Raw genomic sequence first — 17,407 nt, forward strand, 5'->3', positions numbered from 1 at the left:
GGTTTTGCTGTCATACAGACTCGAGACAGTGGTAGTTACTGGGCAGAGATGTAGAAAGAATAAAGAGGACTTGATGCTTGATTTATTTTTGAAGGGAACTGAAGGGGAGAAGTAAACTATTTTTGCTTAGACAATTGAGTGAATTGTGAAATCATTTACAAGAGAGGGAACACAAGAGGTTTGGGAGAATATAATTTTGAGAAATGTTGAGTTTGAGGTACCTATAGCCCCACCAATACAGCACAGCCCAGGAAATCTTTAGAAGTATGAGTTTATAAAGGCATTTTATAAAGTCTATGGAAAATGGAATTAAAATATAAACTTATTTAAAAATCCATGCATATAAGGATCTTCAAAAATCTCACTGGAAAAGTGTATTAATGAAGAAACTATGAGTGAATTTCAAATTTCACCAAAATAAACTTACCTTCTAATTCCATTTTCTATGCACATTTTGAAGTACCCTCATTTGGTTTGAATAGACAAGGCAACTGGGTTTAATTATGTGTATCTAGAATGATAACTAAAGCCATAGTAGAGGATGAGATAGCTACATGAAAGAATAGAGTGAGAAGAGTACCAGGAGTGAGCTCCCAGACACAAATGTTTCAAGGGGCAAAGAAAGAGGAATGCACAAAGAAGATTGGCATAGAGTGTTGCGGAAGAACAGTCTGGAGATAAGAGCTTTCTGAAGTGGGATGAGGTAGGGGTCATTTATGAGACCCAAATTCTACCAAGAGTCAGGTTGGATGAAAATGGAGTAAAAAAACCACTGGAGTTAGCAATTCAAGAGTATCTAGCCATGACCAGGTCAAGACATTTTCTTCTAATGGGAAGAGAACTTAAAAAGTAATAGGGAGGCAATTCTGGAGATACAGCAATAAAAAAAATACTCTCAAGAAGCCTAATGAAAGGACAGAGTGAAAAAGTGCTTGTACAAATAAGATCAAATGAAAATATTGTATGTAAAACCCTGTTAAAAATGCATAGGGCAGTTATTATTCTGTTAAGCAAAGGTTATTCTTCAGAAAAAGGCCCTCCTGCTAGCAAATGGATGAGTCATTAAGTAAAGGACATAGATTTCCTGTTATAATTTCTATTTTCGTGGAAGTGGCAGCACTGTCCATTCATCTATATTTGAGAAATTACTCCCTCAGATTGATTTAGAAGCTTCCTTTGCTAACCAGAGTGGTAGGTAGAACACAGCAGGATAATGCATTAAGAAAAAGATCATGAGCTTGCCATGATCTTTTAAGCTTGGAGATTGGGACTGTACACATAGAAAGACCAATCAAGTGGCTTGATAATTTTGTACACCAAATTCCTCCTGATTTGGTATTGTGTTTGTCCAGCCTGGGTTTATCAATCAATCAAAAAGCCCCTCTATCAAATTGCACATCATAATACTTCAGTAGTAAGAGAGAAAAAGTTCAACACATTCAGAGTTTTTAGGGACAAAGCTGAGAGAGAGAGGAAGAGAGACTGGTTATGCATTAAAAATATCAGGCTCTGGGCAAGTAGGAATGTTAATTGAGTGGTAGTTAACACTGTTTTCTACTAGTTAAGTGTTCTATGCAATAAGGGAGACAAATCAGCCTGACAATAATAATATCTTTTACAATAGACAAAGAACTTCTACATCTATTACAACAGGGTTGATCATAACAACCCTGCACAATTGGATGTGCAGTGATTACAATCCCTTTTTTGCAGTTTCAAAAAAAGCACTGTGGCTAAGTGGCTCCTTGACATGGCAGATTACTAAGTGGTAGAGTCAAGGCTCTGCTCCAGGCCTCCTGACTCTGAGTTCAGCACTCTTCCTGCTAACTACACAGCCAGTCCAAGTAAACAGCCCAATGTCTCTGTAACCTCAGTGGCACCACAAGTACAATTCTGAGAAACTAGAAACAGGTGCTTCAAGTCAGGTGGGGATTTGTAGGTAAAGCTAGGTGCTTGTTCTTAGAATTTACCTTTTTCTTCCTGAGCTGCAGATCACTCAACATCATGGTGCATTATGTAAAAGATTCTTGTTTGAGTAAGATAGACAGTCTTGCCCATGTTGTGTCCGTGTCTGATTTTCTGAACAATGCTCCTCACTTTGTTAAAGCCCCTTAGATTTTTTTTTACTCATCTACCCCCCACCTTCAACTGAGAAAAACCACCACACCTGGGAATCTCACATTTTGAGATTTGAATCACAATTTAGATTTATTTCCATGTCTATTATTATTGTCTGGATGTAACATGAGGAAAAATGGACACATTAAAGAAATGAATTCAGCATAATGAAGGTCATTTTCAATTGTGGCTGCCCATTATACAACTCTTTGGCTAGTATTACAGACAGATGCCATGCAATAGAATTTCTTTTCTGATATCAAGTTAGCTTCTTGGCAGACTACGGCAGCTCATTAGTCATTTTGGATCTCTTTCCATAGTTATAATTCAACTCTAGATGTTAGATAGGAAGTGATCTGGGCTTTGTGCCATAAAAATCTACAATGGCATTTCCATACAAATCCTGATTATTGAGAGGAGAGTCCTCTTTTTTGTGACCTGAGTCTGTTTTATCCAAAATTAATAACGCTGGTTCAGGGTTAGCCAAGGTAAGAAGAAATGGAAGACTATGGAGATACAAGGGTAAAGGCAGAGCAGAGGAAGAGAAGAAGCCAGATCTCAATTCTACTTGAAGAATAGCCATTGTAAAGAACATTTTTAAATGATTTAAGAGAAGCTATAGAACTGTTTGAAGATATTTATATAAAGGGCTGATGTAACACTGTTTCTTGGGTATATACAGTAACAGTAATAAATTTAACTTTGGTGGGTTTGCACCCTATGGTTCTTTTTTAATAATCTAAGTTTCTTCTATGAGAGTTGACCACTACTGTGTGAAGCAAAATTGGAGGTTCACAAGGTTGTGGTGCCTCCTATGACGACCAGTCTCCCAATTTGCCCTCTTTCCCCACTGGGAGTTCATGATGCACATTTCCACCAGTAATCTCCTTAGGGACCAGTCTGATCATAGTATTCCTCTGCTTAAATGATAGAGTAGTTTTTTTCATCCACTCCCACACACCCTAGCCTCTAGCCACACCAAATTACAAGCCATCTGGAAAGTATGCTGTTTATACATTAATTTGTGCTTCTCATGTATGGTCATAACGGAAAACCAACTGGGACTAGATTAGACAAAAAGGGAAATTACAGAAAGGATACTGAGGAAAGGACAGGGATGCAGCTGTGTCTCAGGAATGGAATCCAGGATACATCCTGTTATGTCACCTCCACTTTTGTCTCATCTCTTTGCTTCAGCTTCATTTTCTTTCATTGCATATTGGCATCCTTTAAATGCTAGAAAATGTGACCAGTGATACCTCTTGAAATTTACCTTTTACTTTGTTCACCAACAGTCAAATACCAAATAGATTCCAATTTGAAATTCCTTGTAGATAAATCATATATGCCCAGGTAAAGTGAGAGACTAGACGGAATTATGTGTAGAGGGAAATAATGAATAATTCCCAGGACAAGGAAGTGCTGTTGAATAGGTATGCCATAAATGTTCATTACTTTGCATTTGCTCCTTTTCTTCACCCTTACCTGTACTTACTGTGGTTATTCTACTTTGGCCCATATTCTCCATTATTCTCCTCTCATTTCTCTAAATTCCTGCAGAACTGCTTTAAATTAGCCATCTAATCTGTGGATATAGCACTTTTTCTGTTGCATGAGTTTATCACATTGTAGTGGTTTCTGGGACAGGGGCACATCTTATGCTTCTTTAGAGCCCCCCCAAATCATTTATAGAACTGTCTTGATACATGGTGTGTGTTCATGTGCTTGCTGAGTTCAACTGAATATATGTTAGGTTTCCATGGTAGAAAAATCTGTATCCTGAATAGAAATAATTCATCTATTCACTCCTAGCTCCAGCCACTGAACAGAGAAAATTATATTTTTTCATTCCATCTATCCATTGAAAAACACACTCTAATTTTTCACTGTATTAAACACAGAAGATATAGAGATTAATTAAATAAAGTGTCTTCCCTGGAAGGCACAGTCTACCTGGGGAATGGACACAGAAATTAAATAATCACTGCACCAGATAATGAGTGCTGCAAAGAGAACCCAGAGGAGGTGATTTTAGTGGAGTCTCTGTCCTTGGGATTAGAATTCCTAGGAAATAAGTCTATATTGAATTGATCATATTGGACAATTTCCTTGCAAGATTATGAGGCTCCAAAACAGATGAAAGAAACCAAGAGGAGTTTTCTCTCTTGAAAATTCCTTAGAGATGGTATTCAGTGTCCCAACTTCCTTCTCTTTGACTCATTGTGGGGTATTCTATCTCCCACTACCTCTTTAGCTCTCTGCTGCCTCCTGAGAAGTCTCAGAAGGAGAAAAGCTGGCTTCTTTTCTTTGTACAACTCAGTTTTATGGAAAACATTCTGGAAATCAGGCTGGGAAAAATCCAGGAGCTTGGTAATTCAATCCAGTTCTCTCATATGGGGCCAAATCACTTGAGCCATCAACACTACCTTGCAGGGTTCACATTAGCAGGTATCTGGAGTCAGGAGCTGGATCCAGTAATTGAACCCAGACATTCCAATATGGACATCTTAACTGCTAACTATAAACCTGTTCCTAAAAGAATCTTAGAACTGGGGATATTCTGCAAAATAATTGCTCTCCTATTGATTTTCTGTTTTAAATACTACTGACTGGGTTTTTTGTTTGTTTAATAAAAATTGATTTATTCAAAAGGCCAAGTTACAAAGAGAGGGGGATACATACACACACACACATACATGCACACAGAGGGAGAGAGAGAGAGAGAGAGAGAGAGAGAGACCCAAATTGCTATAATTGGCAGGGTTGGGCCAGGTCAAAGCCAGGAGTCAAGAATTCCATATAGGTCTCTCACATGGGTGGCAGAGGCCCAAGGACTTGGGGCTATCTTCTGCAGTTTTCCCAGGCACAGGATCAGAAGTGGAGCAGCCAGACCTCAACCTGGCACCCATATGGGATACCTGTGTCATAGGCAGCAGCTTAACCAGCTGTGCCACAAAGCCAGGCCCTAGCTATTGTAAGGGGCCTAAACAGGAAAGATTGTGCTGTCACGCAGTTTGGGGTATCACTTCTCTTTCCATGGTCCTGATTTTCAACAATATGTTTTATAAATTCCAGTTTACCCCAGACTCTTCACTATGCAAAACTTTTTTGTTTGCTAGAGCTAAACATGCAGGAAACTACCCTTTAGAAGCTCCAAATATCATGTTACAGCAACCAGGTCAGCAATGGAGAAAGAAAAGGTAATTTAAGAGCAATCATTACAGGTACTCTTCTCCCCCCACAAAAAAAGAGGCCAAGGATAGTTTCTGCTAACCATTTGGCAATATCAGAAATGTATTTTCTCATCATAGACATTGTTTCAGAATCTAACCACAGTTTCACCATGCCATCACGACCCCTCCCCGCAGCTGTTCCTGAGAACTACACATGAAAATCACACTAATGATGTGAACATCTGCAATCTTATCTCTCAATGGGCATGAAACTATTTTTAGGGAATTTCTTGATGAGAATGTGGCATCCCCACTTCATCAAAAATAACTGAAGCAGTATTACCACCAGTGCTGCAGCAAGCATGGCAAATTTTGGCCCTATAGCATTCCAAGGAGATTGTACTGGTCACTTTACCTGGTCACCAGCATTCTAGCGCTGAGAACTAAATTTCTGAATTTAACCAAGTCTTTACTTTTGGTGGCTTCTTGTTAGTATATACATAATATGAAATTGCAATGAGCCATTACACTATATTGTGCCATCACTGTAGCATTGTGCTCAAGCACTTGAAAATGTATTAGATCACTGAAGATTCCCTTGCCATTGACATTAGCTATTATGGAAGATGACATCTGGTTACTTTGCCAATCAACTGTATAAATTTTTTCCCTCTTTTAAAGCAGATTTCAGCTACTCATTTGATCACATTCTTAACCAGCACCCAAATTAAGAACAAAGCAAGAGTCCACAATATTCTCCCCCCATTTATTTTATTTAACATGTGAAAAATATATTGTCATTTACATGATACGATTCAGTGAAGCAATATTTATAACTACCAAATGGTATTACATCCACAAAATTTTTATATTCTCTCTATATATTAATTGCCACAAACAAAAAATAATGTGGAATTTTCTTTTTCTGTATGGCTTATTTCCCTTAGCATAATGAGCTCCTATTGGTTCTATTTTGTGGCAAATGTCAGAATTTCATTCTTTTTTATGGCTGAGTAGTATCCCATCATGTATATCCTTAACACAAGCTTAGCAGAAGGCCCAGCCTAGAGCCTGAAGCAGAAAATTGTGAAAGGATGGTTTGTGAATACCTGTGAATCTCCCTGGGGAATCTTGGGTCTAGGCTTGTTAGACCAGGGACTCAAGGTACAGTACTGTATAGATGGAGGCACTGGTGAAGGACATTTAGATTATCTCTGTTAATGCAATCTCACTAGTACCCACATACTAGAGAGGCCTGGAGAAATTAAAGCTATACCAGTATATAAAATGGGATGACTTTAATAAAAATTAGATTAGACATTGAAATTGAAGCTCCCTCAATATCCTATTTCCTTAAGTGTCCTCTGGTGGGAACTAGGTATCTTGTGCTAGATTCCTGTGATCTCTGCCATGTTTTGTTGCCAGTTGTGTGCTGTCAGCTTTTCCACCTCACAGTCATCAGCCATATGTCTCTAGCCCAACTGCACTGGGACCCAAATTGGTGAGATCCACCACCTTAAGAAAATCTGCAGGGTTTCTCTTTCAATAATCAAATACTTGTCAACTCCCCTATAGAATAACCATGATCTCCAGTGTAGAAATGAGGATAGAAAATCTTCTCTCTGTTTTTCTGTTTGAGGTGAACAATCTCTCTGCTGTTATCAGAAGCCACTGGGAAGATCCCCTTTCCAAACATAAAGAAAATATAAGTAAATGGAAGTGTTGAAATATTGTGGCATACCCCATAAAATGTATATGTATTACATGTTAATCAAAAATTTAAAACAAAAAATGAAAGATCCCCTTTCCTCAACTCTGTTACACCCCAACACGTGGGTCTATCCCAGTTATGTACCCACTGGATTGAATCACCCTTTTGTTACAAGCTTTGTATTCCACCCTCTGTCAGAGAATTCCTCCCTTGCTCTGCCATCTGCAGAGTACATTAAATCCTCACAGTACTTAAGCTATATTCTATGACTACTTACAACACTTTATTACCATTGTCTCAGTCTACTAACTGTACACTCTTCTGGGGCCTAAATCCAAGTTTTAGTAGTTTATGTACATACAGAGTCCAGGGAAGCACATGGTAAACAATGGACATACAATAAATGTTACCTGAATCAATGATACTGTGCAAGATGCCTAACATCTCTTTCTCCATTGCCACCTAAGCTTCAGGTTCATAGGTTCCCCTTAAAATATAACTCAAGGGGCGGAGCCAAGAGGCGGATAGTGAGGACATGCACCAATAGTCTGGGAAAATATAGTTAAATAAAAGTGGAATTACTATAGCCTCAGGAAAAGACTCAAGAAAAAAACTGCAGAGGAAACGCATCTGGATCTAGTGGATGTGACACAGAGGACCTACAGGGAGCCCACCGCATGGAAGCCCAGCCACGGGAGCCGAGCCACAGAATCTCGCGGGCGCGGGAACAGGAGGTAAGACAAAAACCTCAGAAACCCGAGACATTGGCAGGGAAAGGCAGAGGCCTGAGGCCCCGCTGGGCAAAGATCACCAGGCTGACTGGAAAGGAAAAAAAAAACAAGAATAAATCAGAGGATCCAGCACAGACACTAGCCTCTCTCCCCACTCACCTAACAAAGCCGAGCAAAACAAAGAGCAGGCGCCATTTTACATATGTAAAGCGGCAACCACGAGTAGCCAGGCAGAAAAACTTGACTCTGGTCGGGAGAAATAACGGGAGGTTAGAATCTAGTGAAAAATGGTGAAGCTAACTATCTGCGACTGTGAAAATCCAAGGGGAGGCGAACGAACTCACCGAGTAAACAAACTCAGTAACCTTGGGACTGTGACGAAACTTGAGAACACATTGAGGGCTGCATAAACTCTTTGTGTGGTCCCAGGGGTAGATCAAACGAATACACACAGAGGCCAGATTTCAACTACCCTCAATTCCACTCAGCTCTGCGGAATTACTTCCCAACTGAGTCAAAAAAAAAAGGGGGGGGGGAGAGAGAGAGATCCAGCAAGGAGCAAGGGAGAGAAAAATCTGGGTGAGTCACTTTTTGCACAGCCTTAAACCTGAAGAATCAAGCAGAGCTCTCTGGCCACACCCATCACAGCCTCTAAGGATCTATCAAATCAGACAGCCCACTTAGAGGCATAGTATAACGAGAAAAGAAAACACCACAGCAAAAAAAAAAAAAAAAAACATAAATTATCTCCAATATGCCAAACAACAAACGCAGAAGCCAAGGTAACAAGAGCAAGGAAGACACTATGATGCCCCCAAATGAACAAGACACCCCAATGCAAGATTATGAAGATGAAGAGATAGAGGAAATGCAAGAAGCAGATCTCAAAAAATTGATAAGAACATTAAGAAGTTCTCAAAAACAAATTCTTGAACTACAGAAATCCTTAATGGACAAGATAGAAAGTCTCTCTCATGAAAATGAAACATTAAGGAGGAATCAAAATGAAATGAAACAACTAGTAGAACATGAAACTGTGATAGTGACAAGAAACCATAATGAAATGAAGAACTCAATAGATCAAATGACAAACACATTAGAGAGCCTTAAGAACAGAATGGGTGAAGGAGAAGAGAGAATATCGGAATTAGAAGACAGAGAACAGGAAAGGAAACAGTCAAATCAAAGAAAAGAAGAAGAAATCAGAAATCTAAAAAATACTATCAGGAATCTACAGGATACTATTAAAAAACCCAACATTCAGGTTCTAAGAGTTCCTGAAGGCATGGAGAGGGAGAAAGGATTAGAAGGCCATTTTAGTGAGATACTAGCAGAAAATTTCCCAGGTTTGGAGAAGGACAGAGACATCCTAGTACAGGAAGCTCATAGAACCCCTAATAAACATGAGCAAAAGAGATCCTCACCATGACACATCATAATCAAACTCACCACAGTGAAACATAAAGAAAAGATCCTAAAATGTACAAGAGAGAAACGCCAGATTACTCTCAGAGGATCTCCAATTAGACTCACAGCTGACTTCTCTTCAGAAACACTACAAGTGAGGTGAGATTGTCGAGATATAGCCCAGGTACTAAGAGAGAAAAACTGCCAGCCCAGAATATTATATCCTGCAAAGCTCTCATTTGTGAATGAAGGTGAAATAAAGACCTTTCACAGCAAACAGAAATTGAAAGAATTTGTCGCCACTCATCCAGCCCTGCAAAAGATGATTAAAGATGTGTTACATACAGAAACACAGAAACACGGTCACCAATATGAAAGAAGGTAAAGGAAGGAAACCTCACACCAAAAGATCACAGGAATCTCAAACCATAGATTAGAAAGTATCTTTGGCAAATGGCAGGGCAAAGTTACTCCTTCTCAATAGTCACATTGAATGTTAATGGCTTGAACTGTCCAGTTAAAAGACACCGACTGGCTGACTGGGTTAAGGAACAAAACCCATCTTTTTGCTGCTTACAAGAAACACATCTTTCCAACAATGATGCATACAGACTGAAAGTGAAAGGCTGGAAAAAGTTATACCATGCCAACAAAAATGAAAAAAGAGCAGGCATAGCCATCTTAATATCGGACAACATAAATTTTACCACCAAAACTATTAGGAGAGACAAAGAGGGGCACTATATAATGATTAAGGGATCCATTCAACGGGAAGATATAACGAATATCAATGTATATGCACCTAATTACAGGGCACCAGCTTATTTAAAAGACTTGTTAAGGGACTTAAAGGGAGACTTAGACCCCAATACAATAGTTCTGGGGGACTTCAATACTCCACTCTCAGAGATAGACAGATCAACAGGACAGAAGATCAACAAGGAGACAGTAGATTTAAATGACACTATAGCCCAAATGGGCCTAACAGATTCTACAGAACTTTTCATCCTACACATAAAGAATTTACATTCTTCTCAGCAGTACATGGAACCTTCTCTAGGATTGACCACATACTAGGCCATAAAGCAAGTCTCAGCAAATTCAAAAGAATTAGAATCATACCATGAAGCTTCTCAGAACACAAAGGAATGAAATTGGAAATTAGCAACTCGGAAATCCCTAGAGCACGTGCAAACACATGGAGATTGAACAACATGCTCCTGAATGAACAATGGGTCATAGAGGAAATCAAAGAGAAATCAAAAATTTTCTGGAAGTAAATGAGGATAACAGCACAACATACCAAAACCTATGGGATACAACAAAAGCAGTGTTAAGAGGAAAGTTTATATCAATAGGTGCCTACATCAAGAAATTGGAAAGGCACCAAATAGATGAGCTTTCAAGTCATCTCAAGGATCTAGAAAATCTGCAGCAAACCAAACCCAAACCCAGTAGGAGAAGAGAAATAATTAAAATCAAAGAAGAAATCAACAGGATTAAATCAAAAAAAAAAAATTACAAAAAATCAGCCAAATGAGGAGTTGGTTTTTGGAAAAAATAAACAAAATTGACACCCCATTGGTCCAACTAACTAAAAAAAGAAAAGAAAAGACCAAAATCGATAAAATAAGAGATGAAAATGGAAACGTAACAACAGACAACAAATAAATGAAAAGAATCATCAGAAATTACTACAAGGACTTGTATGCCAGCAAACAGGGAAAACAATCAGAAATGGACAGATTCTTGGACACATACAACCTACCTAAATTGAGCCAGGAAGACATAGAAAACCTAAACAGACCCATAATTGACACAGAAATTCAAACAATAATAAAGGCCCTCCCAACAAAGAAAAGCCCAGGACCAGATGGATTCACTGCTGAGGTCACCAGACATTTAGAGAGAACTTACTCCAATTCTTCTCAAACTATTCAAAACACTCGAAAAAAGAGGGAATCCTCCCAAATTCTTTCTGTGACGCCAGCATCACCTTAATTCCTAAGCAGGAAAAAGATGCAGCATTGAAAGAGAATTACAGACCAATATCCCTGATGAACATAGATGCAAAAATACTCAATAAAATTCTGGCCAATAGAATGCAACAACACATCAGAAAGATCATCCACCCAGACCAAGTGGGATTTATCCCTGGTATGCAGGGATGCTTCAACGTTCGCAAAACAATCAACGTGATACACCACATGAACAAACTGCAGAAGAAAAACCATATGATTCTCTCAATAGACGCAAAGAAAGCATTTGATAAAATACAACACCCTTTCATGATGAAAACTCTAAGCAAACTGGATATGGAAGGAACATTCCTCAATACAATCAAATCAATTTATGAAAAACCCACGGCCAACATCCTATTGAATGGGGAAAAGTTGGAAGCATTTCCACTGTGATCTGGCACCAGACAGGGATGCCCACTCTCACCACTGCTATTCAATATAGTTCTGGAAGTTTTAGCCAGAGCTATTAGGCAAGAAAAAGAAATTAAAGGGATACAAATCAGGAAGGACGAACTCAAAATATCCTTCTTTGTAGATGATATGATTCTTTATTTAGGGGACCCAAAGAACTCTACTAAGAGAATACTGGAACTCCTCGAAGAGTTTGGCAAAGTAGCAGGATATAAAATCAATGCACAAAAATCAACAGCCTTTGTATACACAGGCAATGCAATGGCTGAGGAAGAACTTCTAAGATCAGTCCCATTCATAATAGCTACAAAAACAATCAAATACCTTGGAATAAACTTAACCAAGGACATTAAAGATCTCTACAATGAAAACTACAAAATCTTAGAGGAAGGAATAGAAGAGGATACCAAAAAATGGAGAAATCTTCCATGCTCATGGATTGGAAGAATCAATATCATCAAAATGTCTATTCTCCCAAAAGCAATTTATACATTCAATGCAATACCAATCAAGATACCGAAGACCTTCTTCTCAAATCTGGAAAAATGATGCTGAAATTCATATGGAGACACAGAAAACCTCGAATAGCCAAAGCAATCTTGTACAACAAAAACAAAGCCGGAGGCATCACAATACCAGATTTCAGGACATACTACAGGGCAGTTGTTTATCAAAACAGCATGGTACTGGTACAGAAACAAATGGATAGACCAAGGGAACAGAATAGAAACTCCAGAAATCAATCCAAACATCTACAGCCAACTTATATTTGGTCAAAGATCCAAAACTAATCCCTGAAATAAGGACAGTCTATTCAATAAATGGTGCTGGGAAAATTGGATTTCCACGTGCAGAAGCTTGAAGCAAGACCCATACCTTTCACCTTACACAAAAATCCACTCAACATGGATTAAAGAATTAAATCTACAACCTGAAACCATCAAATTATTAGAGAGCATTGGAGAAACCCTGCAAGATATAGGTACAGGCAAAGACTTCTTGGAAAAGACCCCAGAAGCACAGGCAGTCAAAACCAAAATTAACCTTTGGGATTACATCAAATTGAGAAGTTTCTGTACTTCAAAAGAAACAGGAAAGTGAAGAGGCAACCAACAGAATGGGAAAAAATATTTGCAAACTATACTACAGATAAAGGGTTGATAACCAGAATCTACATAGAAATCAAGAAAATCCACAAAAACAGAACAAACAACCCACTGAAGAGATAGGCCAAGGACCTCAATAGTCATTTTTCAAAAGAGTTAATCCAAATGGCCAACAGACACATGAAAAAATGTTCAAGATCACTAGCAATCAGAGAAATGCAAATCAAAACCACAATGAGGTTTCACCTCACCCCGGTGAGAATGGCTCACATCCAGAAATCTACCAACAATAGATGCTGGAGAGGATGTGGGGAAAAAGGGACACTAACCCACTGTTGGTGGGAATGCAAACTGGTTAGGCCACTATGGAAGTCAGTCTGGAGATTCCTCAGAAACCTGAACATAACCCTACCATACAACCCAGCCATCCCACTCCTTGGAATTTACCCAAAGGAAATTAATTTGGCAAATAAAAAAGCCATCTGCACATTAATGTTTATTGCAGCCCAATTCACAATAGCTAAGACCTGGAACCAACCCAAATGCCCATCAACAGTAGACTGGATAAAGAAAGTATGGGACATGTACTCCATAGAATACTATACAGCAGTAAGAAACAATGAAACCCGGTCATTTGCAACAAGATGGAGGAATCTGGAAAACATCATGCTGAGTGAATTAAGCCAGTCCCAAAGAGACAAATATCATTTGTTTTCCCTGATCGGCGACAACTGAGCACCAAAGGGGAAACCTGTTAAGTGAAATGGGCACTATAAGAAACAATGAACTGATCAGCTCTTGTCCTGACTTTAGATGTACAATGTAATACTTTATCCTTTTTAGTGTTTGTTGTTGTTGTTGTTGTTCTAGTACTAGTGGTTGAACTCTGTATTTAAAACACAATATTTCTTAGGTGTTTAAATTTTAACTGAAAATGAGCCCTGTTAAATATAAGAGTGGAAAAAGAGAGGGAGGAGATGTACAATTTGGGATATGCTCAATCGGACTTGCCCCAGATGGTGGAGTTAGAAATGTGCCAGGGGATTCCAATACAATCCCATCAAGGTGGCATGTACCAATGCCATCTCACTAGTCCAAGTGATCAATTTCAGTTCACAATTGATGACTCTGATAGGTCTAAGAGTCAAAGGGATCACACAAACAAGACAAGTGTCTGCTAATACTAACTGATAGAATTAAAAAGGGAGAGAAGGATCCATCATGGGAAGCGGGATACACAGCAGACTCATAAAATGGCAGATGTCCTAAACAGAACTCTGGCCTCAGAATCAGCCCTTAAGGCATTCGGATCTGGCTCAAGAGCCCATGAGAGTATTGTAGGCATAGAAAGCCAAGACACCATGGAAAAGAAAAAAAAGAAGAAGACCTAAATGAAAGATCTCTGTGAGATCCCAGTGGAAAGAACGGGACCATCAAAGAAGGAGGTACCTTTCTCTGAAGGAAGGAGAGAACTTCCACTTTGACTATGACCCTATCGGAATAAGATCAAAGTCAGCGAACTCTAAAGGTTTCCATAGCCCTGGCAACTCATGACTAGAGCCTAGGGAGATTACTGACGCCATGAACAGGAGTGTCAAATTGTTAAGTCAGCAACAGGAGTCACTGTGTACTTACGTCCCATGTGGGATAAGTCCTTAATGTGTTGTCTAATGTGCAGGAATGTTATAACTAGTACTGAAACAGTATTTTTACACTTTGTGTTTCTGTGTGGGTGCAAACTGATGAAATCTTTACTAATTATATACTGAATCAATCTTCTGTATATAAAGATAATTGCAAATGAAAAAAAACCTGGTGTTAAATTAGAAATGGCATAGAAAATTAATTTTTAAAAAAATATTATGTAGGATCTCTGTCTTTTATGTGCTGTACACTGTTATTTAATGCTATAACTAGTACTCCAACAGTATTTTTTTTTCACTTTGTGTTGCTATATGGGGGCAAACTGTTGAAATCTTTACTTATTATATACTAAACTGATCTTCTGTATATAAAGAGAATTGAAAATGAATCTTTATGTGAATGGAAGGGGAGAGTGAGCGGGAAAGGGGAGGGTTGCGGGTGGGATGGAAGTTATGGGAGGGTGGAAGCCATTGTAATCCATAAGCTGTACTTTGGAAATTTATATTCATTAAATAAAAGTTTAATAAATGAAAAAAAAACATATACCTCTAACCACCTTGAGAACTACCACTCTGCCACACAGACACACACACACACACACACATACAAACATCCCTTTGTCTTTAACTATCAATAAGCACTTACAGTAAGACTTTTATGAATAATCTACATTATTTAGTGTGTATTATACCTAAACATATCTATTACACTACACTGATGGTATTTTTTGCCCATACACCACATCTTGCTGAATATTCTTGGCACCAACTTATATTGAGAAGTTTAATTCACAGCAAGCAATATTTAACATTTGTTCAGTAGTTGGTATATAAAGCTGGCAAGTTCCTCTTCTCCACTACACTGCCAAATTCCTTTTTCTGTGAGCCAAGATCCTTTTCACACTTACTTTATTAACACTGTTGCTTGTCCCCCTTTCTTTATCATCTCAACCCTCCAACTCACTATGTCTCTGTGGAATCTGGGATTACACAGAAATCACCTGTTTCCCCATCCCTATGCCAGTATGCCTCATGGCATCCAAGACCTATTCATTACTAAGCTCATCTTGCCAGAGGCAAAGGCTCATTCTCCACTGACCCCCACTCCCTACACTCAAAAAAACCTTTTCCAATTAAACCTTCATTTCTCTTTGTCTTTGGATTTGTTTTAGAAAATGAGATACATTTCCATCGCTTCTCGGCCTTTTGACTAAGATCAAGTGTAGAAAATGAGATACATTTCCAGCCTCAACGGGAAGCCTTTACCTTCCAATCAATGGAAAGACACTCACATGCACACACAAAATCTCCATAAGTCCATGGAGAAGCTCTTGGCTTGCCAGGTGTTCTCCATTTATGACTGAATCAAAAACAGAAATGGCTACAAACTCATAGTATCTTCAGGCTGGAGGAGAAATTAACTGTCCCCTACCCTCCCCACACCCAAACAAAGTTCGAATTCCCTTTACTCTCAGTAGAGTGAGAACTACAGATAGAATAGAGGGATTCCATGGCATTTTTCATTTGGTCAATTGAATTTTTCATTTTCCAGTATTTTTCATTCTGGCTACTCTTTTTTTTGACAGGCAGAGTGGATAGTGAGAGAGAGAGACAGAGAGAAAGGTCTTCCTTTTCCGTTGGTTCACTCCCCAATGGCCGCCACAGCTGGTGTACTGCGGCCAGCGCACCACACTGATCTGATGGCAGGAGCCAGGTGCTTCTCCTAGTCTCCCATGGAGTGCAGGGCCCAAGCACTTGGGCCATCCTCCACTGCACTCCTAGGCCACAGCAGAGAGCTGGCCTGGAAGAGGGGCAACTGGGACAGAATCCGGCGCCCCAACCGGGACTAGAACCCGGTGTGCCAGCGCCGTAGGTGGAGGATTAGCCTATTGAGCCACGGCACCGGCTTCTGGCTACTCTTTAAATCTCTATTTCTTGGGTGTGCTTTTCATTCAGATCTTGAATCTGTTTCTGATTGCTTCTAAGTAGTCAATAAATGTAATACATCACATTAACAAACTGAAGAACAAAAACCATATGATTATTTCTATAGATGCAAGAAAACATTTGATAAAATACAACATCCTTTCATGATGAAAACCTTAAGCAAATTGGGTATAGAAGGAATATTCCTCAAGAAAACTGAGGCAAGTTATGACAAATCCAAGGCCAGAATCTTATTGAGTGGGGAAAAGTTGGAAGCATTCCCCCTAAGGTCTGGAACCAGACAGGGATGCCACTCTCACCACTGCTATTCAATATACTCCTGAAAGTTTTAGCCAGAGCCATTAGATAAGAAAAAGAAATCAAAGGCATACAAATCATTAAGAAGAAAGTTAAACTATCACTATTTGCAGATGACATAATTCTATATATAGAAGAACCAAAGAATCCACAAATAGACTATTGGAACTCATAAAAGAATTTGATAAAGTGGCAGTGTATAAAAGTAACATACAAAAATCAATACCTTTGTATACACAGACAATATCATGGCTGAGACAGAATTTCTAAGATCAATACTGTTCACAAAATATTTAATACCATGGAAGAAATGTAACCAACGAAGCCAAAGATCTCCACAATGAGAATTACAAAACATTTTTTAAAGAAATAAGTAGAAGAGGACACAAAAAATGAAAAAAAGATCTTCCATGTTCATATTGAAGAGTCAGTATGATCAAAATGCCCATACTGTCCAAAGCAATTTACAGTTCAATGCAATCCCCATAAAAATACCAATGATATTCTCATCCAGTCTAGAAAAAATAATACTAAACTTAATATGGAAACACAAGAGATCAGTAATAGCTAAAGCAATCTTTTGCAACAAAAACAAGGCCAGAGGCATCACAATGTCTAATTTCAAGAAATACTACACGGGAAGTTATAATCAAAACAGCCTGGTACTGGCATAAAAACAGATAGATAGACCAATGGAACAGAATAGAGATGCCAGAAAAAATATCCATACATCTAAAACCAACGTGTCTTAGATAAAGGAGCTAAAATCAATCTCTGGAGCAAGGACAGTCTCTTCTCAAATGGTTCTGGGAAAACTGGATCTCCACATGCAAAAGAATGAA

General features: G+C 38.8%; 1 pseudogene; it reads left to right on the forward strand.

Moving 5' to 3' along the window:
* The first annotated feature begins 15,511 nt into the window (after positions 1–15,511).
* LOC133753835 (U2 spliceosomal RNA) lies at positions 15,512–15,721 on the forward strand (annotated as a pseudogene).
* Positions 15,722–17,407: the final 1,686 nt, after the last annotated feature.

Source organism: Lepus europaeus, chromosome X, assembly GCF_033115175.1.
Source record: "Lepus europaeus isolate LE1 chromosome X, mLepTim1.pri, whole genome shotgun sequence".
In the NCBI taxonomy this organism is placed as follows: domain Eukaryota; kingdom Metazoa; phylum Chordata; class Mammalia; order Lagomorpha; family Leporidae; genus Lepus; species Lepus europaeus.